Genomic DNA, 20,863 nt, shown 5'->3' on the forward strand with positions numbered 1-20,863 from the left:
CCTAGAACAGTTCTTGATACAATAAAAACTTAGAGTCCTAAGTAGTGCACACCCATAATACCAGCATTTTGAGGTAGAAAGAAAACCAGAAGTTTAAGGCCCAAATTCAAAGCCAGTCTCAGTTATACGCTGAGTTCAAAGTCAGCCTGGGCGATATGGAAACCTGTCTAAAAAAACAAAAAACACCAAGCTGGACAGTGGAGGAATACACCTTTAATCCCAGAATTTGGGAGGCAGAGGCAGGTGGATCTCTTTGAGTACCAAGCCAGCCTGGCCTACAGAGCAAGTTCCAGGACAGTCAAGGCTGCATCTAGAAACCCTGTCTAAAAAACAAAAACAAAAATAAAAACAAACACCCCCCCCCAAACAAAACAAAAACAGGGGACAGGGTGATGAAGACCTATAATCCCAGCTATTGTGGAATACTGCTCTTATACACTGCAAAGATTTGTCACTCATATTGGTTTAATAAAATGCTGACTGGCCAGAAGCCAGGCAGGAAGTACAAGCAGGGCAACCAGACTAGGAGAAATCTGGGAAGAAGAAAAGCAGAGAGTAGGTCACCAGCCAGATGCAGAGAAAGCAAGATGAGAATGCCTTACTGAGAAAAAGTACCAAGCCATATGGTTAAACATAAATAAGAATTATGGGTTAATTTAAGTTGTAAGAGGTAGTAAGTAATAAGCCTGAACAACAGACCAAACAGTTTATAATTAATATAAGCCTCTGTGTGCTTATCTGGGACGGAATGGCTGTGGGACTGGGAGGGATAGAAACTTCCCTCTACACCCAGCACCTGGGAGGTGGAAGCAGGAGGATCAGGAGTTCAAGGTCAGTCTCAGTTATGTAGTCAATTTCAGGCCTGTCTGGAGGGTTACCTGAGACAATGTCTCAAACAAAACAAAGCCTCAAAAACTTTCTGGACAACATATTACGGAAAAAACTTTCTGGACAAGTATAAGTAAGTGAGCAAATCAACCAAATCAATCAATAATGAAATTGATTATCAAAAAACTGGTTACTACAAATCTACCTGTTGTGAGATATTTCATACACTGTAAAAAAATCTGTCACTGCTCTCTCCGCCCCGGGTCGCAGCAGCTAGTGCTGCGTTCAGGCTCAGCAAGCCTGAAGCAAAAAAGAGAAAAAGCTTAAAAAAAACCTTAAAAAGAAAAAATATGTCACTGTAATTGGGTTAGTAAAATAGCTATGCAGGATTTTTGAGGCAGTGAGAACGCTGGGAAGAAAAAGGGCATAATCAAGAACAGATGCCAGGGACACAGAACAAGCTGTATGGGCATTACAAAGTAAAGGTAACCAAGTCATTTAAAAGAATGTGGATTAAAAGATATGGGTTAAATTGTAAGAGCTAGTTTGAGCCAGGCAGTGGTGGCTCATGCCTTCAATCCCAGCATTTGAAAGGCAGAAGTAGGCAGATCTCAGTGAGTAAATTCCAGGACAGCCAGGGCTACACAGAGAAACCCTGCCTCAAAGTAAATAAATAAATAAATAAATAAAAATTTTAAAAAGCTAGTTTGAAACAAGCCTAAACTATCAGCCTATCAGCTGAGCTTTCATAATTAATAATAAGTCTGTGTCATGATTTGGGAGTTGGCTGAAGGAACAGAAAAACCTGCCTACATATGGTGCCCAATGGTCACATGTTTCCACTTAAGACTTGAGAAAACTTAAAAAAAAAAAATTCCCAACACAAAAATGGAGCCAAACCTGGGTTACTAATTTCACAGTCTCTCATGCAGGCAGTAATTTAGAGACACATCTCCCAGCCCCAGCCAGTACTTGAGTCACCAGCTCACCATAAGCTAAGCTTCACTGCTGTGAGTTTTAGTTCAAGATGTGTTACATTTGTTTACGTTGTGGAATATTTGTTTAATGATACAAAGATTTATTGTATTCTTTTGCATTGCATTTGTTTAACGCTGTAAAGCTGTGTTACTTTGTCTGCCTAAAACACCTGATTAGTCTAATAAAGAACTGAATAGCCAATTGCTAGACAGGAGAGAGAAATAGGTGGAGCTGGCAGGTAGAAAGAATAAATAGAAGAGAGAAATAAAGAGAGGGGTGAAAAAAGGAGGGGACATCAGGGGCCAGCCACCCAGCTACTCAGCCAGCCATGGAGTAGGAAGGAAAGAAAGGTATATAGTACAGAGAAAGGAAAAGCCCAGAGGCAAAAAGTACACAGGATAATTTAAGAAAAGCTGGTTAAAAACAAGCCAAGCTAGGGCCAGGCAGTCATAAGTGAAGAATAAATCTCTAATTTACTTGGGAGGTGGGTGGCAAGCCCCCAAAGAGCAAAGAGTAAAACAACAGCACTGGGCTGCAGTTTAAGATTTTCAGCCGGGCAGTGGTGGTGCATACCTTTAATCCCAGCACTCAGGAGGCAGAGGCAGGTGAATCTCTGTGAGTTCGAGGTCAGCCTGGTCTACGAGAGCTAGTTCCAGGACAGGCTCCAAAGCTAAAAGAAACCCTGTCTCCAAAAACAAACAAACAAACAAAAAACTCATGCAGACAGAAAAAGTTACAGATACTCACAGATACTCAGTAATGTAGGTTCAGACAGGGAAAACTCTAGACAGGTTACCGTGTATTCGACAATGTGTGTACGCTTAAAAAAAGAAAAGAAAAAGGACATAGACAATGATAAAAATAAATAGTTTTAAAATAACAGAGTAAAGTCTTTAAAGAAAGTAATAAAAAACAGAATATGCCATGTAGAGATGGGAAATACACAGGGAGTCTGGATCCTGTATGTTATTATGCTGTCTTTGAATTGTTTGCTGATAAACAAACAAGAGCTGCTGGGAGACAATGGATTATGGAAACTGCTAATTAAACCAACCTATAAATTTTAAAAAGGTCTTAACTTCAAAATGGAAGTCAAAAAATACCTTGCATGGGAGAAGAGGTTATGCTTCTGTTTCCAAGGAAAAATAAAAGGCTGTAGATTCATTCAAGGTTAAAGAGATCAGGTTTGAATTGGGGAGACCCCCCTGAAAATCTTGGCTGCAGACATAAAGAAATAAACCTAGAAAAACTACAAGGCAAGTGACATATATATTACCTGCTCAAACAGAAAACAAAAAGCCATCTTTGGCTGGCTTGTGTACAACACACAGTCTATACTTGTATTATTGCAGATACGTATTTACCTATAAAAGTTTGTGTGTTTTCAGAGCAAGGGGACCAGATACCAATGAAAACTGGTGGCCCAGTGATCTAGCCTCTCAACCACTAGTCTCAAATATTTTACACTGGTATGGATTTTTGTATATTGACATGAATTTAGGATTATTTTTGTTATACTGTGTATATGTTTCTACTCGTTTGACGTACTGTACCTATGCAGTTCATTTAAAAATGTACTGCAAAGTTTCAGCCCTTGAAAGCTATTTAGGATAAAAAAGAAATACAAGTTAGTAGTCAACTATAATAATCAAACTTGTAGTTAGAATAGGGGTGTTTTCAAGGTTAAACAGATATATTTAGATAAATGGTCTTCAAACATTTCAAAGACCTATAGGATATGGCATTTAAGATGTTTAATAACATAAAGCTTTTCATGACAATGAGACACAACTGTTCCTGGCAGCATCAATTTACTTCAGAAAGAAAGAACGGCACTGAAGAACCTCCATATGGAGCTTGCTTTCCATGTGGCAAAGCTAGCCATTTGAATAAGAAACTGCTCTTGCCTTGACTGATGACAGTATGCTATACAAACCATACAAGCAGGATACAAAAAAAGATGTTGAATTTTGCCAATATTAGGTAAGACAGTCCTTCAAAATTTCTGCTTCATAGAAGTGTCTGCCAGATATTCTAAGCCTGTAGGCCAAAGACTGGATGCTCCAACACTGCAGAGGAATTTGGGGTTATTGTCCAAGTAGCCAGATGTCTGTCATTTCTATATTTTTGGAAGTTGTTTGCAATGTACTTTGTTTATTCAGGTAATATTATATCCTTCTGAGGTCTTTGATGGAGTTGAAGACTGGATAGTTAAAGTTTTATTTTTTCTTTGTTTTGATAGAAGGTAAATTGGGTACAAAACTTTGGACTCACCAAGATAGAATAAATATTGGGGTATTTTGTTTGAAATTGCCAAATACGAAATGGACTAGACATTTAAATATAATTCTTACCTGATAATTGTTCTCATTGTATATAGTTTTACTATGTCTGAGTTAAAATGCTTTCCTTGTTATTTAGACAAAAAGGAGAAAACGTGAGATATTTGGTTACACTTTGTAAAGATATGTCACTATGGATTAGTTTAATAAAAAGCTGTCCTGCAAAGAGCTAGGTGAGATTTTCAGGGCAGAGAGGATGTTGGGAAGAAGAGTGGAGTCACCAGGAGATGCAGAAGCAGCATGACATGGAGGAGATGAGGTTAATAAGCCACGAAGTACTCTTAACTGCTGAGCAATCCCTCCAAGCCCAAAGAATCCATTCTGAAAGGTAAAAACTGGTACAGAAAAGTGCCAAATACCAAATCCTGTATATTCATGCCTGGCAACCAGGATGTGTGGTAGTGTGATACGGCTCTAAAGAACAGCCTGCTTTTACCATCTTGCTGGCTCAGCCCATATGACTTCTCTCTCTCAGGCTGGCTCTTTTCCCTGCCCATGACTTTCCTTGGGAGATGGTTCAGGTTCTTGGCATCTCCAACTTCCGTAGTTTCCACTGCATTTCTAGCTCCACTCATTACTGTGTCCACTGCACTCCCACGGGCTCCACTCACTACTGTGTCCACTGCACTCCCACGGGCTCCATTCACTGCTGTGTCCACTGCACTCCCACGGGCTCCATTCACTGCTGTGTCCACTGCACTCCCACGGGCTCCACTCACTGCTGTGTCCACTGCACTCCCACGGGCTCCACGCACTGCTGTGTCCACTGCACTCCCACGGGCTCCACTCACTGCTGTGTCCATTGCACTCCCAAGGGCTCCACTCACTGCTATATCCACTGCACTCCCACGGGCTCCACGCACTGCTGTGTCCACTGCACTCCCACGGGCTACCCATGGACATCCTGACCCTGATATACATTCCTTGGTCAAGCTTTCGTGTGTGTGTGTGTGTGTGTGTGTTTCTTTTGGTTTTCCCTGTGTTGTTTTGTTTTGTTTGGGGGTTTTAAGTTTGCTTGCTTGCTTAAAACAAGGTTTCTCTTGTTAGCCCTGGCTGTCCTAAACTTGCTCTGTAGACCAGGCTTCCTCTCAAACTCAGAATCTGCCTGCCTCTGCCTCCTGAATGCTGGGATTAAAAGCCAACAGGCCTGGTTCAGACTTTTCTTTAAAATTTAGGTTGGTGCTGACACAATGATTCAGTGGACAAAAAGCCTCTTGCTGCCAAATGACCTGAGTTTAGTCCCTAGGATCCACGTGGTGAAAGGAGAGAGCTGACTCCCACAAACTGTCCTTTGACTTCCATGGCACAAACACACTAAATAAATTAATTGAAGAAAAAATAATTTTTTTAATATTTATTTATTTATTATGTATACAATATTCTGTCTGTGTGTATGCTGCAGGCCAGAAGAGGGCATCAGACCCCATTACAGATGGTTGTGAGCCACCATGTGGTTGCTGGGAATTGAACTCAGAACCTTTGGAAGAGCAGGCAATGCTCTTAACCTCTGAGTCATCTCTCCAGCCCAGGAAAAATAAATTTTAGGTGAAGTCTCCACAAGCTCCATAATCTTATATTCTGCATTCCTTTAAAACTGCCTGGGGGCTGGAGAGATGGCTCAGAGGGTAAGAGCACTGGCTGCTCTTCCAAAGGTCCCGAGTTCAATTCCCAGCAACCACATGGTGGCTCACAACCATCTGTAATGAGACCTGGTGCCTTCCTTGCCAGCAGTACAGTGTATGCTTAATCTTTAAAATAAAATAAAATAAAACTGCCTTACCTGGGTAGTCCCATGTGAGGCTGCCAACTCAAACACTAGCTAGAGTCCCTTGAACCATGGCTGCAGTGGTCTCTGAGTGTCAGCATAACTGAGCCCAGGTAAGACTCCTTAGGCGATCCTGTGCAGTAGGGCATCCAAACGCTCTCTTCTCAAAGCAGTCTCTCAAATGAGCTAAAACCTTTACTGGCTTGAGCAGGATGCTAGGGGTAGAATCTGGCCAATTTCTGAGATGCTCTCAATGTGCCTTTCCTACTGCTTTGGTGTAAAGTATTATACCAGCTTCTTTAATAGTCCTAATTGCTTCCGCAGCCAAGTTTTCCTGCTCTTTCTCTGGGTATGCTGCAAGTTTTTCAAATCCTCAAGCAGTGCTTTATCTGCCCACACGCCTCTATAAACCATGCCAGCTGAATGCTGTAATGCTTGAAAGTCCCTCACCAGATAAATTAATTCTATCACTTTAAAAAAATTAATAATTTTCTTTGACAATTTCATATATGGATATAATATATTCTGGTTACTATAATCCGTACACTCTCTTCTCCTCCCCCATCAACCTCACCTCCCCCTTCTCCTCCACCATCAACCTCACCTCCCCCATCAACCTCACCTCCCCCTTTTCCTCCCCCATCAACCTCACCTCCCCCTTCTCCTCCACCATCAACCTCATCTCCCCCTCTCCTCCACCATCAACCTCACCTTCCCTCACCCTTTTTTTCTGAGATGGGGTTTCATATAGTCCAGTTTCATATAGCCCCAAACTTCCTATAAGGATAACCTTGAATTTCTGATCCTCCTGTCTCCACCTCCCGATTCCTGGAATGACAGGCATTTGCCACCATATTCCACTTATGTAGTATTAAGGATCAAATCTAGGATTTTGTGCATGCTAGGCAAGCATTCTACAAGCTGAGTTACATCGCCCAACACCAATCCATCATCCTTAACTTAGCCTAACACAAAATCTCAGACCCAGACAAAACACAGATAATTTCTTTCTTCTTCTGGTGCTCTAGTAGTCCTAGACCACTACAATTCCCAGTCCTCTGTTTACTTTTTAAAGAATCTTAGACAGTCTCAGTATGTTACCTAGGCAGGCAATGAACTTGTCATCCTCCTGCCTCAATCTACTTAAGAGATGGGATTATAAACCTGCACCAGGCCTGACCAAAATGTCGACTGTTTTCCTGCTCCCACCCAAAGCCTCTCAGCAGTCTTTACCTCCCACATCTTATCAGCATCCTCGTCTGCAGCTGAATCACCTAAATTCTGTAGACAGCACTGCAGGGCTTCGCTAGCCCACAGCTCTAAACTATTTTGTTTTTGAGACAGTCTCTCTACACAGCCCCAGCTGTCCTGGAACTCACTCTGTAGACCAGGCAGGCCTCAAACTCAGAGATCCGCCTGCCTCTAGGACCAAAGATGTGCGCCACCATTCCCAGCTCTCCAAACTCTGTACAGTTCCTGTACACCAGTTCCCAAGGCTTCAAAACCAGAAGGTGTGGTAGTCACAGCAACAACCTCATTTCTCCGGGACCAATTTTCCCCTTAGACATTGTTGCTGTGATGAAATACTGACATGAATAACTTAAAAAGGATGATTTATTTTGGCTCAGGTTCAGAGGCTCCAGTCTGGTATGGCAGAGAAGGAATGGTGGGACAATGTAGCTTCATCACAGTGACCAGGAAGCAGAGAGAAAGAGAGAGAGAAAATGTCTACAATAGCAAGCTTTCTCCTTTGTCTCCTTTTATTCAGTTTGGGCCCTGTCTATTCAGTGGAGCTGCATAAACAGGGTGGCCCCAAATTAATCCTCTCTGGAGATAAGGCTCACAGAACAAACAGGTGTTTCACTAATCTAGGTGCCTGTCTCATTCCAATCAAATTGACAAACAAAATTAACCTATGCCTAGTTATATAACTGAAAAGGAAAGATGAAATTGACTTTTGCAGATATTACTATATCTCTAGAAAAGCCATGAAAATCTTTTACCGTTACTAAGAGAACCACATAAATCAGTGATGTATTACTACAGACATGTATGAAATCCATGCCAGGGTAACGGAGCTTGCCACCAGCCCGATGACCTGAGCTGGTGTTCAGGACTCACTGGGCAGAAAGAGATAAATGGTCCTCTGCCCTGCACACAGCAATGGTAGCGCATGTGAATGCACACACACAAGAACAACCAGAAAAGTTTCAAAAGATAGCAATGGCTTAACGTCTACCATGAATAAGCAGAAAACGTAAATAATTCAAAATACTAACACAGCAAAACAAAAAAAAAAATCTGAGAAATACTTAAAGATCTTTCAAAATCCAAGGAACACAAATAACTTGAACAAAGAGAAAAGTCATCACCTGTTCTCTCTCAGTAAGGATGGCTATCAGAAGAACACACACTGGGTGCGGTGGTACACACCTTGAGTCCCAGTTCAGCAAATTGATGAGCTGGATGGAGGCCAGCCTGGTGTATGCTGAGTTCCAGGCCAGCCAGCACTGCATAGTGAAACACTATCTCGAAATCATTCTTCGTACATTAATCTAAAACTGCAGTACAGGCCCAATAAAAACATATAGGACTGCCGGGCGATGGTGGCGCACGCCTTTAATCCCAGCACTCGGGAGGCAGAGGCAGGTGGATCTCTGTGAGTTCGAGACCAGCCTGGTCTACAAGAGCTAGTTCCAGGACAGGCTCCAAAGCCACAGAGAAACTCTGTCTCGAAAAACAAACAAACAGGGGGCTGGAGAGATGGCTCAGTGGTTAAGAGCATTGCCTGCTCTTCCAAAGGTCCTGAGTTCAATTCCCGGCAACCACATGGTGGCTCACAACCATCTGTAAAGAGGTCTGGTGCCCTCTTCTGGCCTGCAGACATACACACAGACAGGATATTGTATACATAATAAATAAATATTTAAAAAAAAAAGAAAAACAAACAAACAAAAAAAAATATAGGACTTAGCCTGGCAGTGGTGGTGCATACCCACACGAGTCGGAAGGAAGGTGCATCTCTGAGTTCCAGGCCAGCCAGAGCTACAGAGGGAAACCATGTCTCAAAAAAAAAAACAACAAAAAAAGAAAAAGAAAAAAGAAAAAAAGAAAAACCATAAGGACTTATTTTTTTAAACATTTTTTAAGATTCACTCAATTTGGGGCTGGAGAGATGGCTCAGTGGTTAAGAGGACTGGCTGCTTTTCCACAGGTCGTGAGTTTGATTCCCAGCAACCACATAGTGGGTCACAACCATCTGTAATGAGGTCTGGTGCTCTCTTCTGGTGTGTCAGCATACATGGAGGCAGAATGTTGTATTCATAATAAATAAATCTTTAAAAAAAATTCACTCAATTTTATGTGTTTTGTCTGCATGTAGGTATGCACAACGACATTTACCAAATATCACACCAAATTATAAAGAAGTTAAAAGTGGTACTAACTCATGAACTCAGCTTACTGTAACAGAACAAGAACTCCATCAACAGACCCACAAGTACATATGGCAAAGTATACCACATATAGAACATGATAAAAAGGGCAAGAGAGATGGCTCAGCGGTTAAGAGTCTGCTCTTCCAGAGGACCAGGGTTCAATTCCCAGCACCCACATGGCAGCTCACAACTGCCTGTAACTCCAGTTCTACAGGATCTGACACCCTTACACAGTCATGAATGCAGGCAAAACACCAAAGCACATAAAAATAAATAAGTCTTTAAAAAAAACAAAGTTAAAATTAAAAAACAATGAAGGAAGCTTTTCTGTAGAGGCAGCAGCCTCCTTCCGGCTTCTGTGACTGTGTTCAGAGATGAACAGCTCTGTGTTCATCTGGATAGCTTCAGCACCCTTTACTGACTGCAATCCCTTGAGGAAGGAGGTCATGGCTGAATTACCCCGTGTTCCCTGCGTGCACCTGGTGCCTCACGTGGACCAGGATGGAAAGTCACTGCAGCTGGGTCCACTGAGTTAAACTAGTCCACCAGTGCAAACAATTCAGCATAATGGGAAAGAAAGCTGTCTTTTTGTTTAAGCTGTTTTGCAAAGTAGTAATGCCCACGGCAGAAAACTTAGCTTCTCTAATTATCAAAATTAGCCAAATGCTAGAGGAATTTTCAGCAGACCAAGCTAACTGTATTAAAAATAGAAAGGAATTTCCTTTTATTTCAGTTAATGAATGAAAGTGGATTTCTGAGACCCGAGACACAAGCACTAAAGAGGACACATTCTAGAGTCATTGATGGGAAGGCACAGCAACCCCTCCAGTAAGGAAGAACTAATTGTGATGGTTGTCATAGCCATATACATGACCTCACAATCAAGTATCAATAAATAGTCTATTTTTACACATTTGTGACCGAGTCATGACTTACTAGTAAAATGACTGAACTGATTCATCACTGCTAATATGAGGAAAGAAAACATTTTAATTTCATTTTTAAGATGTTTACTTAAATATATATGAACCATCTCTCCAGCTCCCAAAGAATCTATTTTGTTTGGGGTTTGTTTTTGCTTTTTTTTTGTTTGTTTGCTTGCTTGTGTCTTTGTTTTTCGAGACAGGGTTTCTCTGCAGAACAGTTTTGGCTGTCCAGGAACTAGCGTTGACCTTGAACTCACAAAGCTCTGCCTGCCTGAGTGCTAGCGTTAAAGGCCTGTGCCACCAACGTGGCTTAAAGAATCTATCCTTTTTTTAAAAAATATTTATTTCTTTGTTAACGTATACAATATTCTATCTGTGCGTATGCCTGCAGGCCAGAAGAGGGCACCAGACCTTATTACAGATGGTTGTGAGCCACCATGTGGTTGCTGGGAATTGAACTCAGGACCTTGGGAAGAGCAGGCAATGCTCTTAACCTCTGACCCATCTCTCCAGCCCAAAGAATCTATTCTTTTTTTGTTTGTTTGTTTTTGTTTTTCGAGGCAGGGTTTCTCTGTGGTTTTGGAGCCTGTCCTGGAACTAGTTCTTGTAGACCAGGCTGGTCTCGAACTCACAGAGATCCGCCTGCCTCTGCCTCCCGAGTGCTGAATCTATTCTTAAAGCTAGAAAAATTAACAAGCCCAGCCCTTAGGTGCCAAGATAAAACCCTTGGCCCAGGAAGCTGTTCTCAGCCTCAGCAGGTGCTGGCAGAAGCAAGGCAGGGACCGCACTCCTGCTGCTAGCCATGTACCAACACAATCAGGTCACACCAGCTAGCTAGTGTGACAATCAGGACACACTCTTGCCTGATTTCCTGCTGGTACTGTGTTCTGACGAAGACTCTAGACAATGTATATAACCCAACCAAAAACATCTAGGAGAGAATCTTTGTCATTAGCACTTCCAGACTCCCTACTATAAATGCTATCTGGAAGACAGTTCTGCTCTGACCACAATGGATACAAAGAGACAAAGAGCAGTCTGCGAGTGGAGAGTGACACAGAAGGCCCCAAAGAGGCGGCTCACCTGGGGTCCTTTTTCTAGGAACCAGAGTCTCGGAGCCCTCAAAGCTCTCAACACAACAGCTGCAGAGTAGAGTGGCTCCTTCCATTAACAACTGCCAGAGCCGACTCTTCATCCCTGCTACTCTTTCTTGCCCATCTGCCCCCATGTTTCCATCCTACTCCTTCTGTATTCTTTTCATTTTTCACGTGTGTAATATTCATGTGTGTACACATGCTCTTGTATATGTGTATTACACGTGTGAATGGGTGTGCATGTGAAAGTCTGTAGTTGCTAACCATAATCAATTTTCTACTCCACTGAGTCAGGGTCCCTTAATCAAACCCAACCCGGCCATTCTTCCAGGCTGGAACTACAGTCAGTGGCCATCGTAACTGCTGAGCTTTATCTCCACTCCCCTTCTATACACTAGGAGCAGAGTGATGTGCTGTCGGGCTAACTATGAAGACACAACTCAAAATGCAAACGCGACTATAATTTGTCACTTTCTAGTGGCCATTCCCCCAGCACAGAAACATCACCTGGCTTGTGACTCTTCTTTAAGATTCACTTTTATTGCTTATGTGTATGTTGGTGTCTATGTGAGAGTGTCATGGGGGGGGGGAGTGCCTGCAGAGGCCAGAAGAGGACATTGGATTCCTTGAAATTGCAATTATAGAAGTTTGTAAGGTCCTATAATGGAGAGTTGAATTTCAAATTCTAGTTCTCATGATAGAGGAAAAAGAACTCCTTTTTTTTCTGGTCTTTTGTTTATTTGTTTGTTCTGTTTTGTTTTTTGCTTTTTTGAAACAGGGTTTCCCTGTGTAATAGCCCTCACTGTTCTGGAATTAATTCTGTAGACCAGACTGGCCTCGAAATCACAGGGATCTGCCTGCCTCTGTCTCCCGAGTGCCGGGATTAAAGGAATGTGTTATCACCAGTCCAACGCAATAAGCACTCTTAACTGATATCTCTCTAGCCTGTGAATTTACTTTTTGTTTGTTTTTAATCTTTTTTTTCCAAGACATAGTTTATCTGAGTAGTCCTGACTGTCCTGAAACTCTGGAAACCAGATTGGCCTCGAATTTGGAGATCTATCTGCCTTTGCCTACCAAATGCTGGGATTAAAGATGTGTGCCACGCTGGGCAGTGGTGGCACACGCCTTTAATCCCAGCACTCAGGAGGCAGACAGGCAGATCTCTGTGAGTTAGTTAGAAGCCAGCCAGCCTGGTCTACAGAGTAAGTTCCAGGCCAGGCCTCCAAAGCTACAAAGAAACCTGTCTCAAAAAAAAAAAAAAAAAAAAAGTATGTGTGCCACTATCACCTGATGAATTTGTTTATAAGTAATATTAATGGGACTACAGAAATACATACACTCAGGTACAAACACATAAAATAATAATTAATTCTTTAAAGTTTTTTAAATTAGATTATTTTATGTGTATGAGTATTTTGTTTGAATGTCTGTGCATCCATCATAAGCATGACTGACGCCCTCAGAAATCAGAAAACCCTAGTGGATCCCCTGGAACTGGAGTTAAATGATTCTGAGTCACCATTTGATTCCTGGGAATTGAACCTGGGTCCTCTGCAAGAACAAGTGATCTTAACCACTGACCTATTTCTCCAGCCCAATAAATAAATCTTTAAAAAACAGTAAGAAGTTAAGAATGAGAGAGGAAGATACTTGACATCAACCTAAGGCCGCCACACTCACAGCACAAGAACACATACATACACCACACACAAGCCCACACGTACACATAAATCAAACACATAATAAAAACAAAAATTTGTCTCAGCCAGGTGGTGCTGGCACACACCTTTAATCCCAGCACTTGAGAGGCAGAAGCAGGTGGATCTCTGAGTTCGAGGCCAGCCTGGTCTGCATAGTAAGTTCCAAGACAGACAAGGGTATACAGAGAAACCTGCCTTGAAAAACAAAAGCAAAAAATATTTGTTTCTGATACCCAACTAGGATTTATTTCCAGAATATAAGATTGGTTCAACAAACAGAATATAATTAATAAAAAAAAGAATATAATTAATATAACATACCACATTAACAGAAGAGAGCTGCGGATACAACTCAGCAGAGTGCCTGCCTAGTATGTATGAAACCCTGAATTCAAAACCCACCACCATCACATAAAATCCCATGTATTAACAAGCACCTGCGATGTCAGTTCTTGAGATAAAGGCAGGAAGATCATAAGTCCGAGGTCACCCTCTATTGTACAGCAATCTCAAGACTATCCTGGACTCTATGTGACTCTGTATCAAAATAACAAAAAATAAGATTAAGGAAAAAATTATGGGTGATGCTGACTAGTCTAAAGAGCGAATTTCAGATCAGTCAGGGCTACACAGTGAAACCCTGCCTCAAAGAACAAAAGATTAATTAAGTACAAATAATAAGTGATTGTGAAGTACGATATCCTAAATGGGGCATCTCAACAGCACTGCAGTCCAGTACCCAGAGAACTTTGAGGAAGAACGACTGGAAAGATTCTAAGAGCCAGAGGCTGAGGAAGACTGTGGTAAACAGGGTCTTTTGGACATGGCATGAACACTGTACTCATGAACTCACAGCTGTGGCCGACTGTGTAAGATCTGTATGAGATCAAGCCAGTCAACACTCCACCAACAGGGAAGGGTGCCACAGGCCCACCACTAGCTGAAGAGCTACGGACAGTTGATGGCTGCTTGGGTAAGAGGAGTAGTTTTCATTGGGGATGTGACCCATGGCCCATTGCCCATGCTCCAGAGGACGGGCCTACACACGAGCGAGCACCTGACTTAGTTACATAAAAAAGAGAGAACATGAAGTTGGGAAGATGATGTGGAAAGAAGTCTAGGAGAAGTTGGAGGGAAAGAGGACAGAGAGGATCTAAATTCATTGCATACTTGTATGAAGTCACCAAAGAACAAATAAAAATCACAATGATCATCTCAACTAGTATTAAAAAACTGTGTCAAGCCAGGCAGTGATGGCGCACACCTTTAACCCCAGCACTCAAGAGAGAGAGGCAGGTGGATTTCTGTAACTCCGAGGCCAGACTGGTCTACAAAGCTAGTTCCAGGACAGCCAGAGTTGCCTCAAGAGGAAAAAAAAAAAAGGTCAAAATCAATACTCTCTTGATTAAAAACTAACTAGAAACAGAAGGAAACTTCCTCAACACACACATAAAAGCTACATATGAAAAATGCACAGCTGCCCAGCCTGGTGGCGCACATCTTTAATCCCTGCACTCAGGAAGCGAGGCAGGCAGGTCTCTGAGTTCAAGGTCAGTCTGGTCTACACAGGGAGTTCCAGGACACACGTAGTGAGACCCTGTCTCAAAAAAAAAAAAAAGTCATATTCAGCAGGTGAATGAAACAAAGACTTGAAGCTTTTCCCAAAATCAAAACAAGGATGCCCATTTTTGCCACTTTTATGTTATATCATACTGAAGGTACCAACCAAAACAATGGGAAAATTCTTCTCCCCCTCCTCACCCACTCTTCTCCTTAGGTATCTGAAGTCAAAAGGCAAAAATAAAATTAGTTCTATTCCACATGACATGACTGTAAAATACAATCATATTTCCTTGCATATGTGTGTATATAATATATGAATATGGACATGAGTATTGAGGTGCTGCAAATGAATTCATAGGGACCACTCTGTGTGGAAAACCAGGTCAATATCAGGTATATTCTTGTCTTTAATTTGTTTCGCTTTCTTTTGTTTGTTTTTCAAGAAAGGGTTTCTCTGTGTAACAGCTCTGGCTGTCCTGGAACTGGATTTGTAGAGCAGGCTGGCCGTTTCTTTTTCCTTCTTTTTTTTTTTTTCAAAGATTTTTGCTTCTTTGGTATGGTGGTAGAGGCCTTTAATTCCAGCTCTCAGGAGGTAAAAACAGGCAGATTCCTGAATTCAAGATCAGTCTGGCATACAGAATGAGTTCAAGAACAACTAGGGATACACAGAGAAACCCTATAACAAAAATCAAAACAAAATGTTGTTTCTTTACACAACTGTCAATACACAGGGGAGGGTACACATGAATTCAGTGCCTGTGGAATCTAGAAGAGTGCACTGGATCCCCTGGAGCTGGAGTTATAGGCAGTTATGAGCTACTAGGTGGGTGCAGTAACCAAACTCAGGTGCTCTATAAGAACATAGAACATCTAGAAAATGGGAGAAAGTATCGGCAAATTGTTTATCTGACAAAGAATTAACATCTAAAGTATATTAAGAAGTTTTATAACCCAACAAGAGAACTCAGCACAATTTAAAAACACACAAAGCGGGCAGGAGAGCTCTCCAGTCGTTACAAGTGTGCACTGCTTCTGCAGGGACTCACATCAGGTGCTTCACAAACACCTGTGACTCCAACTCCAGCTTTTAGATTCCTTGAGCCTCTGCACTCATGAGAACAGACCCACACACAGACACAAACATCTACTTGTAATTAAAAATAACATAAGTTAAATCTAGAAGGTGGAGACATGGCTCAGCAGTTAAGAGCACTGACTACTCTTCTAAAAACCACAGTTTGTTTCCAATAACTCACATGGCAACTCACATCCAGCTCCAAAGGTTCTGACACACCTCTGCCTCCTTGGACACTGCATGTATGTGGCGCACAAACAAACATACAGACAAAATACCCATCCGTATACATAAAAATAAATAAATCTAAAAATGTGCAAAGAGCTTAAATATCATTTATGAGAAATGGCACAAATGGCCTACAGATCATTTAAAGTATAAGAAAGGATTTGGGCAGGTCATATATGAATTTTATGCTATTTTATAGAAAAACTGTCAAAAACCTACAGATTTTAGTGCCTAATGGGGATCCTGAACTCAATCCTCTATAAATTCTGAGGGACAACTGTATATCCAAGTGGGCATGCAGAAAATATATAAGGAGCTAAAAGCAAGAATTCAAAGATATATCTGTATAATGGTATTACTAAATATTCTCAGTCTTCTGATGATAATTAATTGTGCACCATGTCCCTAACATCATCATTCCCAATAACCAAAAGGCAGAAATAGCTCCAATGTTCATTAAAAGATGAATAGATTTCTCTTAAAATGTGGATCTTTAGCATTGCCTTTAATCCCAGCACTTGGGGAAACAGGCAGGTTCAAATCCAGGCTGGTCTGTGATTTCCAGGACAGCCCAGGCTATACAGAGAAACCCTGTCTTGAAAAAAAAATGTGAATATACATACAAAGTAATGTAATTCAATCTGAAAAAAGAATGAGACATAATAAACAATACATGATGAACCCTGGAAACAAGGTGAAAGGAAACAGACAGGGAGAAATACATGAGGCTGGAGAGATGGCCAGCAGTGAAAGGCCTTGTTCCCGCAGAGGGTCAGGGCTTGGTTTCCAGCACCCACACAGTTGTTCCCAACCATCCCTAACTCCAGTTCCAGGGATACTGACACCCTCTTCTGACCTCTGGAGACACCAGGCATAAATATGGTACACATACACACGCAATTAAAACTCTCATATATATAAAATAAAAATCTAAATGTATACTTTACACTTCCTTCAGATGACAGAAATTATCATAAGCAAGCTCACAGAGAGTGGAACACAGTTTGCCAGGACTGGAAGACAGGGAAATGAAGGGACTGTTTAGTGGGGACAGTTTCTGTGTAGAATTATATAAAAATTCTGGAAATGGATAGTAATTACAGCTATACAGTATTGTGAGTATATTTAATATTCCCAACTACTACATTAATCACTAAAATTGTAAATTTTATGTTATGTATTATTTTCCACAAATTAAAACATTTTTTTAAAGATTTTTATTATTTATTATGTATACAGTGTTCTGTCTGCATATATGCCTACTCGCCAAAGAGGGCACCAGATCTCATTACAGATGGTTGTGAGCCACCATGTGGTTGCTGGGAATTGAACTCGGGACCTCAGGAAGAGCAGTCAGTGCTCTTAACCTCTGAGACATCTCTCTAGCCCAAATTAAAACATTTTTAAAAATGAGAAAAGTATAGCAAGTAGAGTGGCGATGATGATGAAACAAGAGCCCTGTCTTACTGCAATCTGCCAGCTCAGATTCAGCTCCGCGACAGGGGCTGCTTCCCGCCACTCACATCACCTCCTGTTATCTCCCATTTCCCAGCGAACAGGGAGACTGTGAAGTCAGTGGGTGAAGCAACAGGAAAACACAACTGTGGTCAGTCACACACGTCTGCACACAAGCTTAACCCCTAACTGGCTAGTGACCCATGGCCAGGGAGAAAACTTGCCCGAAATTCACCCAGAAAAGAGCTAACACTATCATGCCATCTGTTCACATGGGACTTGAGAAGCTAACACAGGAGCCCTGAGCACAGTGCCCAACAGCACAAGCACTCAAAAAACTCAATAGTCCCCAGAAGTATCACTTTAGGTGGCAAAAGTCACCTGATCTTGTTTCTTCAGCAAACTCAGGATGGTAGTAAGTTACAGGGGCAGGAGCTCATGTGGCCGTCTGGAGATGTGGTTTGAAGGCCTGATCCTCCATGTACAAGCTGGAAGCAACTGGCTCAGTGGGAGAGATAGCAGAAACCACACGTACCAGACATGTCAGAGCCAACAAATGGATAACGCAGCGTGAGCAAACAGCACATGATCCCAAGTCTCCTAGGCTCCCTGAGACACATTCATCTGAAGTGATCCTGAACTGTGGGCACCCTAAAGTTTACCACCCACATTAAATACATATGTACAGCAGTCACGGTTTTTTTCCCAACTGGACTGTGAAGCAGCTTACATATGACGTCAGGCAAATCACAATTTTTATGGTTCTGTGTTCTAGCCACAAACTAAGAATAAAGTTTTTGACCCGCTTCAGGACAGTAATCTAAATTGGTGGTGGGGATTCCCAAGCCAGTGGTTCTATAGCACATAGAACCCTCTGGAGAGGTACTTTTTCTTCCTTTTTTCTTTTGCCACAGTAGCAAAAGAGAGAGTATTCAACAACAAATGAGTTCCAAGTAAGTCCAGTTCTTCCATTTCAACTTAGACTGATGAGCAGGAGCAGTGGCACACACATCTGCTATCCCACATACTCAGGAAACTGAGGCAGGAGGATGAAACGTGGTCAGACTGGGCAACGAAGCCCAGCTCAAAATAAAGAGTCACAGGTGTTGCTCAGTGGTAGACCAATGCCCTAGTCCCACATCCCAAATAACGAAATAACAACTATAGAAATAACGTTTATACTTGTAATACACTTTTGGTCATTTCCTAAAGACTGCGTGCCAAAGCAGAAACGCTGCAAATATATAAAGAGCGCTTTAGATCTGAGATACAACAATACAGACTTAAAAAGATACAATCTTCAATTAAGCATCACTCAGCACGCATCTAAAACGTATTCAGCACTAACTAGACACACTTGATCCTGACTCTCTAATAAAAGCTTCAATCTGTAGCAAACAACACCCTGAGATGGCAGCACACCGCATAAGCAAACTCTACAAACGCACACGAAGATAACATCATTAAAGACTGTTTCCATGTCGACTTCACAAAAATTATTGCAAAGAGCGTTTAACCATCAGTTCTGTCACCATAAAAGATGAAAAAAAAAAAAAAACGAGCAGAAGTAGCGAAGATTCCTCCCAGAACCGCCCCCCACACCCACCCGGGGGCTCATTGCCTTCTCCATCGCCTCCATCTGCACAACTTTCTGTGATGCAGCGTAGACCCAGAGCTCCCTGCAGCTATCGCTATCGCATTATAACCCTGATGCAACAAACCCACCTGGAAGTAAACACCAGCAACACGAGAGAGCAAAGTTTAGGTTTAAGCAATACAGAAAACCAGAAACTGAGCACGCCCAGCGAAGACGCTACACGCTGCCTCGCTATCGGATCTTCGCAGAGGCAGGACCGAGTCACAGGGGCTATCGAGCTCGCACTCTGGAAACCCCAGACAACCCAAAGCAGGTTCCTGAGACCCAGTGCGACCCGGGCAGAGCGCCAGGGCGGGGGCGCGGTCGGGAAGGGGACGCGCGAGGACCGTCCGGCCCTAGCGCTAGCCTGCGGTCTCCGGAGCCGCCCTCGGGCTGCTGGACAGCGCCCACGCCCGCGCGTCCCTGCCCGGGCTCGCCCCCATCCCGGAACTCCCGGGCACGAGCGGCGCGAGGCCTCAGCCGGGGCCCTGCCGCGCCGTGGAGCCGCGCGCTGAGGTACCTGTGGCGGCGAGGCAGCTCCCCGGGCAGCGGCGGCAGAGCGGCGGAGCGCGGCCTGCGCGCTCCTGGCCCACGGTCCGGTGTTTGGAGCCCGCCCTCTCCCTCCCAGCCGCCAGGCGCCCGCGCAGCTCCCCGCCCCTTCACCTCTCAACTCCTACCTTTCCCCTCCCGCTCCGCCGCCCTCCACACGTGCTCCCCTCGGCGTGCGCATGCGTAATCTGGCTCTGCCAGCGGCTCGGGGTCGCCCCCTGGCGGTCCCCTGCCACAAAACCGCGGGAGGAAGACCCGCAGCTTCCCCGGGACCTGGAAAAGGAAAAGGGTGGCAAGTGTCCCTTAGGAATTTTGACCGCATGCTCCCGGAAAGTTACCAAGCACAAGCACGAGAGGCTCATGGTCTATGCTTTATAGAGGATTAGAAGCTGGGCTGGGCGTGTGGTTCAGTGATAGAGCAATTGACTCGGACCCTGGAGACTCTGGTTTTGATCCAGAGCATCATCAAAAAGAAAACAAACAGGGAATTAGAAAGAACTGAATTGGGTAGCAAATGCATGGAGTTGGTGAACTGATACAGGAGCCTCCCACATCGAGGGTGTTTGATGAGCACTTACTGACAACGAAAGGTGACTCAAAAGCAAGCTGGCTTATGATTCCATTTTGTTAAAATGACGTGTGGTCAGTGTTTATTAAGGGGAAGGATATGGGTGTTCGTCTCTTCCACCTGCTGGCTTGCATGTGTAATATAACCGAAACAGTTATGCCAAGTGCTGAGTTAAGCTTGTGCACGTTTTTTTGTTTTCTTTTGTTTTTGTGGTCTCTTAGTCCCTTCACATCAAAATGGATTTTCTTTCCAGTTGTGGGATTGGCCTCCCTTTCTAGTCTTTTGTTGTGCCAATAAAATAATATCAAGAACAAATGTCTTCCTGCCCTGTGGTAAGTCCTAGGTCCTCCCCCCTCCGTGCATTTCTAGGAAGGTGAACATCCAAACTGGCTAGGCTCCCACAAAGCCAGCACATTACGTAGGTTCAAAACCCCGTGCCATTGTCCTTGGGTTCTCATCAGCCCTCATTGTTGGCCATGCTCAGAGAGTCCAGTTTTATCCCATGCTTTTTCAGTCACAGTCCAGCTGGCCTTGGTGAGCTCCCAATAGATCAGCTCCACTGTCTCAGTGGGTGGGTGCTCCCCTCGTGGTCCCGACTTCTTTGCTCATGTTCTCCCTCCTTCTGCTCCTCATCGGGACCTTGGGAGCTCAGTCCAGTGCTCCAGTGTGGGTCTCTGTCTCCATCCATCACCAGATGAAGGTTCTATGATGATATG

At 43.1% G+C, this 20,863-nt stretch overlaps 1 protein-coding gene across 3 annotated transcripts in view; it reads right to left on the reverse strand.

The window, feature by feature from the left end:
• The window catches only part of LOC121464167 (SREBF chaperone), a 68,141-nt gene extending 48,457 nt beyond the window's left edge, over window positions 1–19,684 (reverse strand). For 2 of the 3 annotated variants that reach the window (XM_041676793.1, XM_041676791.1), the window contains exon 1: window positions 19,551–19,684. The gene's annotated coding sequence lies outside the window, so the exon portion shown is untranslated. The remainder of the gene's footprint in view (window positions 1–19,550) is intronic. The other variant, XM_041676792.1, reaches the window with a different exon arrangement.
• Window positions 19,685–20,863: the final 1,179 nt, after the last annotated feature.

This window comes from Microtus oregoni, unplaced genomic scaffold, assembly GCF_018167655.1.
Source record: "Microtus oregoni isolate MIOR12 unplaced genomic scaffold, Mior012 000028F_ref0000031, whole genome shotgun sequence".
Classification (NCBI taxonomy): Eukaryota; Metazoa; Chordata; class Mammalia; order Rodentia; family Cricetidae; genus Microtus; species Microtus oregoni.